At 45.2% G+C, this 10,001-nt stretch overlaps 1 long non-coding RNA gene across 1 annotated transcript; it reads right to left on the bottom strand.

Moving 5' to 3' along the window:
- Positions 1 to 6,351: 6,351 nt before the first annotated feature.
- On the bottom strand, positions 6,352 to 9,641 carry LOC148685850 (uncharacterized). Its single transcript, XR_015949834.1, has 2 exons — positions 8,595 to 9,641; positions 6,352 to 6,721 (listed from the first exon to the last, which is right to left on the bottom strand). It is a non-coding gene; the product is annotated as an uncharacterized LOC148685850 (long non-coding RNA).
- Between the last annotated feature and the right edge of the window lie 360 nt (positions 9,642 to 10,001).

Here is a 10,001-nt window from a genome sequence, read left to right as displayed (position 1 = left end):
GGGGCGCGCCGTGAGCGGGTGTGTGAAGCGATGGCGCGAGGCTCCCCCAGCTCCAGCCTAGGCAGGGATTTTGCTAAGGCGAAGCCTTCAAGGAGCCAGGCTTGGGCGGCTGGCTGGCGGGGGCTTGATCGCACAGCGGCTGAGGAGGCAGGGCGGGAGTGGGGTGGAATCTGAAATGGCCCAGTCGTGGGTGGCAAGGCGGATTGGGAGCGGGGCGAGACGTTGCCGGCTAAGCTGCTGGGCTGCTCCGGCACAACATGGCTTTGAGGGAGGGGCGTGATGGCTTCTGCGGGGGTCAGCGGGGCCCTCGGCAGCTGCGCTTCTCACGCTTCCTCTGTGTGGAAGGTGGTGCTGCAGAGCCCAAGGCGGGAGCTGGGAGAGCCTCTCCGAAGAACTGTTCTCCCGCGCTTAAACAGAAAGAGCTCAGGCGGACCAAACCAAAGGTCCCTCCAGTCCAGCGCCTTGTTTTTAAAAGCGGCTAGAAAAAAAAGCCGTCCGTTGCTCCAGAGGCGCGGAAGGGGCAAGCAGCGCTCCCGCCGCCACCCATTGCCCCGGCGGCACGGAAGGCTCGCACGCCTCCCGTTGCCGCTCAGCCTTGGGCCATGCAGCCCACGACGCTCCAGAGGCGCGGAAGGGGCAAGCAGCGCTCCCGCCGCCACCCATTGCCCCGGCGGCACGGAAGGGCCCGCACGCCTCCCGTTGCCGCTCAGCCTTGGGCCATGCAGCCCACGACGCTCTAGAGGAGTGGAAGGGGCCAGCAGCGCTCCCGCCGCCGTCCGTTGCTCTGGTGGCACGGAAGGGCCAGCGGGCCTCCCGCCGCCGCTCAGCCTTGGGCCATGCAGCCCACAATGCTCCAGAGGCGCGGAAGGGGCCAGCAGCGCTCCCGACGCCGGGGGGGCTTCCCTGTCCGGGCGCTCAGCCCGAGTGGAAAAAAGTCCTGGGAAGAGTGGGGAGGCTCCCAGCGCGGCTCGCCTGGCAACGCGCTCAATTCATGCACCCCCTCCCACATGGTCTCAAACCTCTCCGAGGTATGTCTTATTTTCGGGGTATGTCTTACGTTTCGCACATGCCTAGAAATCCTGCCATGGCTTACTTAATGACTACGTATTAAAAAAGGGGAAACACGGTATGTATTTACAGGCTTTTATAGACTACTTAATATGTAGAAGTAATATGAAACAGTGTACAAATTGCTTATTCTACTGTTGTTGTTTTTGTTTTTTACAGGTTGTGTTTAGGCTTTTTTTTTAAGGACTGCCTACACTGAAGCCAAAAGTCCACCCAGCACCTCTGCCACATAAAGTATCTGAATCATCTCAGAATTGTTGTTCACTTCTTTAATCTGTTTGTTCTGTGATTTGAAATCAACAACATAAAAACAGCAAAGAACATCCTACTGTTTTTAATGCATCTGTTCACTTAAAAAAGTCTACGTTTTTGAATGCTGTGAATATAAGGAAGGGGAGAGAGAATTGAACTCAACAACAATGACTAAATTTCTGTAGTGTCTTAACTGGAAAGATCAATAGTATTTCATTATTTTGTTCTTGACTTTGTTCTAGATGTTATCCCTGAATGCCTGAATAAGTATAGTCTTAAAGATTAGCAGCATAGGACATAGTATTCATTTTCATGAATTCATTCATTGTCAGTGACATCCTACACAACCTCAAGGACCAGCTCTCCCCATATGAACAAACCATACCCTGTGATCATAATCTGAGGTCCTTCTTTGTGTACCTCCTCCAGAAGAGGTCCAGAAGGTGGCCATGTGTATGGGTCATTTATCTGGTTGGTGGCTTCCCATTTATAGAATGCTTTACCTAGGGAGGCTTGCCTAGTGCCTCTATTACATATCTTTAGGCACGAGGCAAAAATGTTTCTCTATAACCCGACCTTTGTCTGATAAGCATTCTATAGCCTTTTAATTGTGTTTGTGGGGTGGAGTTTATTTGTTCTGTTTTTGTTTTGTTATCTATTTTGTGTTCTCATTTCGTATTTTTATTTTGTGAACCCCCCCTGAAATGTTTGGATGAAGGGCAGTGAAGTGTAGGTGGGTAACAGGCATGACCCGAGACTGAGGCTCAGCTCAAAAAGGATTTATTGGAACATCAGAAACAAGAAGAATAAGAACGACAAACGGAGGCACTTGGCCCAGTATATATACCTTAAGCCAGCCCAGGCAAAACACACAATACCTGCATACATAACAGACAGTATACAAATTGAGAGGAGGAGGAGGAGGAGGAGGAGGAGGAGGAGGAGGAGGAGGAGGAGGAGGAAGAAGAAGAAGAAATGATTTGATGATCAAGACTTTGGTTGCTCTACCACAAACATGCATTCCAAAAGCTTCCTCAACTAATATATTTATCTCTTCCATATCCTTAACCATGAAGAATAATGAATGCTGCCTGTTCCTTAAAATCAACCTGAAAACTGTTTTAAAATGTAATCTCCCATGCAATAGAATGAGTAATATGTTAACAGACAGCAGGGACTGGCGATGTAGTTCATGAATTTTATTTTAGCCGTAACAGCCTTTCTGAATTTATTGGAAATAATATGCATCCTAACTCATGTACGCATTTGTTAGGAATGCAATGTGTGGGTAACATAAATAATGCGAACAGCAGAACTAGTAACTTTGATATATCAGCGGTGAGATTTCCTTGCTTCGCTGCATCCAGTTCAACATGAATGGATTCATAAAACAGTTCTCAAGCAATTGGACATTTGTTGCTTGTCAACAAAGAGAGAGCAGGGATAACTCAGGGTAATAGTCTTTGTATGTAGTAATCTTCATACTGAACAAATTAGGGGACTGCCCAGAAAAGAGATCAGTTATTATAAGCTCTTACTAAGGAACATAACAGTGAAACCATTGGAAAAGAAAAACACTAGGAAGAAAATATGTCTGAAAACAAATATGAAGGCCCTCAAGAGGTTGGATGTGTTAATCTGTTGACATGAAAAGAAAAATCTTGGGACACCTTAATAACTAATAGATTTATTGTGGTATATGGCAAACCTACCAATGGCTGCAAGCCATGATGGTTTTTGTTGTTGTTGTTGATTATGATGGTGTTATTTAAATTTGTATACTGCCATTAACCGTCAGGTCTCACATAGCTGCCAAGTTATCCCTTTTTTAAAGGGATTTTCCCTTATGCTGAATAGGCTTCCTCGCGAGAAAAGGGAAAACTTGGCAGCTATGGTCTCAGGGTGGTTACAACATAAAATCACAATATAAAAACACAAAATACATAATAAAAACAAGAACAAAAACAACCCAATAATCCCCTCTCTTCAACACATTTTAAAGGGGCATTGGGTTGTCTCTAGGGTCAAAGGAAGCTGTACGCCGGCTCCCTCAGCCAGTAACACGAGATGAGCGCCGCAACCCCAGAGTCGGTCATGACTGGACCTAATGGTCAGGGGTCCCTTTACCTTTACCTAGGGTCAAAGGCAGTAAAGTATCTGATGACCAGTTGCTGGGAACCATGCAGGGTTGGGGGAGTGGTCCTCTGCTTGGGTCTGGTTGGTCACTGTGACAGCAGGATGCAGAACTCAATGGGGCATTGGTCTAATCCAACCAACTCTTCTTATGTTCTTATGTTGACTATAGTCCACTTCATCAGCCATGAAGATGGATGGGGGGTCATTTGACCCTTCATTTGAGCGAAGCGTTTAAGCATCATAAATGGATTGAGCAAAGGGGCCACAGCTTCATTGATTTAATGGATGACATAAAATAGTCTGTCAAATGTCTCCATCCCTTCACCCCTGCACACCTAGAAGGGTTTGCCAGCTTCTATGGTTAGAGCCAGGAAGCAACTTTTCCAACTATCAACCTTGTTCATATGACACCCCACCTGGTCTCAAAACACTGATGACCTTCAAATTAATGAAACTTTTGTATCAAAAAGCTCATCATTGCCCCAATTCTTTACTTCCTAGGTCCCCTCAAGCTATGAGAGATTGATTTTGCAAGCTTCCCATAACTTTTATGGTGCCATAGGTCCATCAACATATCTGTTCCTTTTTATTTGCCCCAAATTTCTCCAGAGTGATCAACTAGACATGTGAACTGGTGTCTCTGCCCAGCACTTAGTAGGGAAGCCGTGAGTTCAATACGGAGCTGATAGCCCAAGAAAGGCCCAAAGAGACTGAAGGGCTTACTATATTCTCATTGCCTTCTTGTATACAGCATAGTCTACTCTGATTTCTCCCTCCTCCTATGTAGACCTTTTCTCCCCAAAAGATTCCTGATGATAAAACATCTTGAATGCACCTATGTCAAGACTGTGCTTCCTATCAAGTCTCCTGTTGCCTTAGTTCTTGAGATCCAGGGGACAAATGAAGAGAGGTTGTGTTCAGAATGTGGTCAGAGAAATTTGGGGTGGGGCAGCTAAGCTGTCCACAAGCCTAGATATTTTGGACTGCCTTAGAACTATAGCAAGTACATCTTGTTTCCCCATTATACCAGGGTTTCCTGTGGCATCTCATGTCTTTCCCTCAGAGTAGGTCTCCCAGGATTCCTGGTTAGTCAGGATCCTGACAATTGGCCGACACAGAGCAATTTAAAATATTTAGTATCCTGGGGCTCCAGCAGTGAAGACTGGGCAAAAAAAGCACCCTTTCCTCAGATAGTTACAAAAAGAAGCTCTAAGTTAGTCCCCACAGGTAAATGCTCAGTTGTTCCAAAGCTGATAGGTGGGTTGGTTTCCAATTCTGTTTTCAACCAAAGCTGCAGAAGAGGGTTGGGTTGGTAATGCATCTCCCAGACTATGCTGTAGATTCTGATCCAATTCCAGTCAAATGAGCAGGAGGTTCAAGGGGAGAAGACCCAAGGTAAAACTTTCCCTGGGCAATAAATCACAGGACCTGCTGACTTCTCTCCTCCAATTTTTGAGTTTGTGCTTTGCTGTGAACAGAGGTAAGTCACCAGCTGTTGGGTCTGAGAAGGAAATTTACCCACAATTCCAATTAGGCTCTGCAACCTGGGTGTTTTATGCCATCCCCATAGCTATACTGCATTTGTTTGGTGTTTGCATGGTCAATGAGTTTCTGTCATTTTACTGTTGCAGTGCTGTTCTTGGCATTGGCATGGGCACCCTGCTCTCAAAACGGATCACTTTAAAGGAACTTGAGTTGCCACTTCTTGGCCCCACCTTCAGGTCTCATGCTGAGCCCATGGTCTCAGTCTGTGTTGTGAAGGGCCCAATATACTCACCATTGCTATCAGCAATGGTGGCCCTTCACAATGGTGTCCTAGCAAGTCAGCTGGTACCGTAGGAGCCAACTCCTAGGGGCCCATAGGGGCTTCGGCCCCCACAATAAAATATTTGCGGGGACCGGATCCTCCCAAAATTGATGGGCATTCCCATTCAAATGGTGTATGTGTACTGTGTCATGTGATTGATAATGTGGGGTGGGGCTTATCTGAGCCCCCACAATATTTTATTTGAGTTGGCACTCCTGGCTGGGACAGTTACATCAGACAGTAGATAACCTTCCCAATGAATGCGTCATTGCCCTAGGTGCTGCCACCTCAGTGAATAATAATAATAATAATAATAATAATAATAATACCCCGCCCTCCCCGGCCAAGACCAGGCTCAGGGCGGCTAACACTGAATATAAATACAGTAAAAACATTAAAAACAAAACAAAAAACAAAACAAAAACAGTTGATTAAAATATAAGTTAAAATACAGTTTAAAATGCAGCTTAAAATGCAGCCTCGCTTTAGTGGTAGCTAATAGATCAAAGCCACAAGGGAGAGAAAACGTCAAATATTCACCGGGGCCAACTCTCCATGCTGGTCCTACATGGGCCAGTAAAAAGAGCCGAGGGAAAAGTTATATACAAATCCCATATAAGGGGTTCCATCAAATAAATAAATAAATGAGGGGGTGAGTTAGACTGAGTCCAGCCCAAAGGCCAGGTGGAACAGCTCCGTCTTGCAGGCCCATGCGGAAAGATGTCAAATCCTGCAAGGCCCTGATCTCCTGCGGTAGGAGCCAGAGCTGGGGCCAGAGCTGAAAAGGCCCTGGCTCTGGTTGAGGCCAATCTAACCTCCTTGGGGCTTGGGACTTCCAAAGTGTTGTTATTTATGGACCTTAAGGTCCTCCGTGGGGCATACCAGGAGAGGCAGTCCCATAGGTACGAGGGTCCTAGGCCGCATGTAACCTGTTGAGCTGTATATTTTTCGGGACACCTCTGCCCGTATGTGGTTCTTGCTCCACTGAAACGCACCCTGCTCCCTGATGTCATCACAACCCAATACCCTGTTTTCATTTCATTTCCTTTTCCCATGAAAAGAGCCCCACATGGACTGCAGCCTTGGTAGTGTGTGTATTTAATATTTATTGGCTCAGCTTTTACGAGTTATACATAACTGGAAAAACTCACTTGTTGATGTAAAAGATAACAAAAAAAAAACCTCAATTATTAATACAGATCATGGTTAAACCACCATCTTTGCTGCATGTTTTCTGCCCTGGTGGGTCATTAAAAACAGAATCAATAGTTTCAAGTGTCAATCCTGAGGGCCATGGACAGGAACCAAACAGTCAAGAAGTCTAGTCCTCATTCCTCATGTTACCACCAGACATTTTGTTAGTTGTTTCAGCACAACGAATCGATACCGTCAATCAATATCCACCATTATAAGGCAAAATCGACAGCTCTGTTGGTGCCTCCTAGAAATGTGTCTTGGCTTGGAGAAAAAGAGAATGTACATTGTGTGGTTTAGATAATTTAACCTTTAACTTTATATTTGCTAGCATATTTGTTAACCTCTCTAGCAATCCTGAGCTCATTCTAAGCTATGGCCCACCTGACCTTTCCCCTGCTGTCACAGAGCAGTATATACATTTTTTTTAATCCTCCCTCTGAAGTGGTACAACCTGGACAAAGTTTTTCTCCTTAGCTCTGGAGGTATCCGTCCCATCCACCTTACCCCCCATTATAGAATATCATAACTTGAAATGAACCAATCCAAAGAGAGAACCTTTCAGAAGTTTCATGAGAGGATGATAAAGGTTGAGTTAAAAATGGTCAATGGTTAATAAATTCATTTTCCACACAAGTGATGCTGAGGTAGATCTTACTTAGGCAGGAGCTAAGGAAACCAATTTGCTCCATGTATATTTACAGAGGATTTAGCTTTACATTATTCACTAAGGAACACGGGGTAATTATTGCCCCCAACTTCATAATGTCCGTGCCTAAACTCTCAGCATGTTGGAACTATACATAGCTGACAAATTTCATAACATAGGCATTTAAGTAAGTTGGAGGTTTCATTTTAAGGCAACACAATGCTTTCTAAATTTCTTGTTTCCCTTTGATGCACTGAACATTTTTGATATTCTAAATGTTAATCTTTTGCATTCACGCCAATGCTATTTGCCCATTCTTCCCCACCTTGCATTAACCATGTTAATGGATCCAAATATGTCTAGAGATATGGTTAGGGCACTAACAGGAGCCAGGAAGTGGAGGGAAGTGTTTGCTACAAATCTTGAGTATATCTTTGTAGTTTTTAAGTGGCAGAACCATCCTTGCCCCATGGGAAATTCTCTTCTTGCAGTGCTCTTAAGGATTGTCACCTCACTATATATTGCACAGATCACTAGAATTATGGATCTTCCCAGCTGTGATATATGGAATTGCAGCAAGGATATCAGAAAGGCACAAGACACACAGTTCATAAAAGACTATCACCAGCCCTTAGTGGGACTTGGGAAATATGATTTCCTGGCTGGTGGTGTAATCCAATCCACTTCATACTTGAATTTAAATCATCCCAGTATGCCTGTCTTTAATAACAATATCGCAAAACTTTCTAGTGCTTTACCTTTTCACCAGCCCTACTTTTCTGGAATATAGTTACACATGGAAAGTACATAAAAGAAGGTTGCAAGCCTAGGCAAAAATAATTTCTTTTTGGGGCCTAGGGAAGTACCTTAGAGAAAGATGACTTCTGCTATTGGGTTGTTGTTGTTTTATACGACCAATTCCCTTTATCAGAGGAAGGAAGCATGTGATAGAGCAGGGGTCAGCAAACTTTTTCAGCAGGGGGCCTGTCCACTGTACCTCAGACCTTGTGGGGGGGCGGACTATGTTTTTTTTTGGGGGGGGGAATGAATTCCTATGCCCCACAAATAACCCAGAGATGCATTTTAAACAAAAGCACACATTATATTCAAGTAAAAACATGCTGATTCCCGGACCGTCCGCTATCCGGATTTAGAAGGCGATTGGGCCGGATCCAGCCCCCGGGCCTTTGTTTGCCTACCCATGTGATAGAGTTTGGAGGCACTTCCGATTATCCATTTTTCAAAGTCCGAAGGAAAAGTGGCAGCGGGGATCGGTAGAAGCATGAAAAGAATAAAATAAAAAAAGTGTAGAGTTGGAAGAGGCCATGGGGGTTACCCACTCCAACAGCCTGCAACGCAGGAATCTTTTGCCCAAGGTGTAGTTAGAAGGATAGTTGCTGTCATCCAGCAATGTCATCCATAACCACTGGCCATGTCAGCTGGGACTGATGGAGTCCTGTAACATCTGAAGGGCCACAAATTACTCACCCCTGGCTCAGGTGGACAGAGCTAGCTTTGCTATTGTTCTCTGATACCAGCTGTGACATGGAGGAGCTTCTGAGCAGAAACAGGATAATGATCTACAGTTATAAGTATGCAACACATAACCGTACTACGCAATAAACGTGGTGAATGTATCCATTTCCTGGGCAAAGTTGGCATCTGCTTGGCTTGGAGATAGAAATCATAATATTTCTTCTTCACTGTCAACTCCATACTCGAGCAAGGGTATATTTTCCATTGTCAGAAATACTTCCCACTTTCCCCGTTCTACAGATAAATTAGACTGCAGCTGCTGTTTCTGTCTTCTCTTTGTCAGTTTAAGCATGAGATGTCTTGAAGAATTTGTGAACTGAACATAGCTCATTAAAGTATGTCTTCATGAAATTTCATTGAGTGATTCTGCCCTCTTTACCCCTCCCTCTCTACACACATCTGTCTTTTCCTGTATGTTGCTATGGTAGTTTTCAAGCCACAGACTGAAGCATCTTGTGCTAGGGGTAGAAAAGTATCAGAGACCTCGCCGAGAGAAATTTGGTTGGTAGTGGTAGGGCTTCCTTTCTCTGAAAGTGTCTATCTCTACTTTCCGAAAGGTTATGAAACCGGCTATTAATGAATCTGGAGGAACATTGTAGGGAGTTCATTAAGCCATGAGATTACCTATAATTTGCACCTAGCAAACGGATTTTATCCACTCTGTTTCAGATGTGGAGAAATGTCTGTGGAGCTCAGTTACTGACTACATCCATCAGTGTACAAAGGCATAACCCTGATGATGGTGTAAGGCAGGCACCCCCAAACTTCAGCCCTCCAGATTTGGACTACAATTCCCATCTTCCCTGACCACTGGTCCTGTTAGCTAGGGATCATGGGAGTTGTAGGCCAAAACATCTGGAGGGCCGCAGTTTGGGGGTGCCTGGTGTAAGGGCATCTGCGTCCCCCTGTTGCTTGTACCTGATGTTATTTTAAGTCAAGCTTTATTACATGACGTGCTCTAGTCTATTGCTATTCAAGTGGTTTTTGAGGGGCCTGGTTGGTTCATTCACTCTCTGTGTTTTTATTTTTCTTAGAGCTTAGTCCTGAATCTACGACCGAAACATCAATTTGGAGTGACTTTGCTCACTTTTTGACATAGTTTCAGCCACCTCGCCTGCCGGTGGGGTGGTGGTGGTGAAGCAGCAGCAGGTGCCTCACACACAGCAGCAGCAGGAGGGGGAGCTTGAGCTGGGAGGGAGCAGCCCACTAGCAAGCAAGCAAGCAAGCAACAGCAGCAGGAGGGGGAGGATCATAGAGTTAGATCTCCAGGAAAGCGGGAGTGGCTGTAGGGAATCTTGGAGATTAAGCAGAGGGGAGCCCTCAAGGAGGACGCCACCGTTGCCCTTACTCCCTGCCTAA

The sequence above is a fragment of the Zootoca vivipara genome, chromosome 4 (genome assembly GCF_965207765.1).
Source record: "Zootoca vivipara chromosome 4, rZooViv2.hap1.1, whole genome shotgun sequence".
NCBI lineage: Eukaryota > Metazoa > Chordata > Lepidosauria > Squamata > Lacertidae > Zootoca > Zootoca vivipara.
Note: the sequence above shows the minus strand (reverse complement) of the source record. Positions and strands in the feature narration are given on the sequence as shown.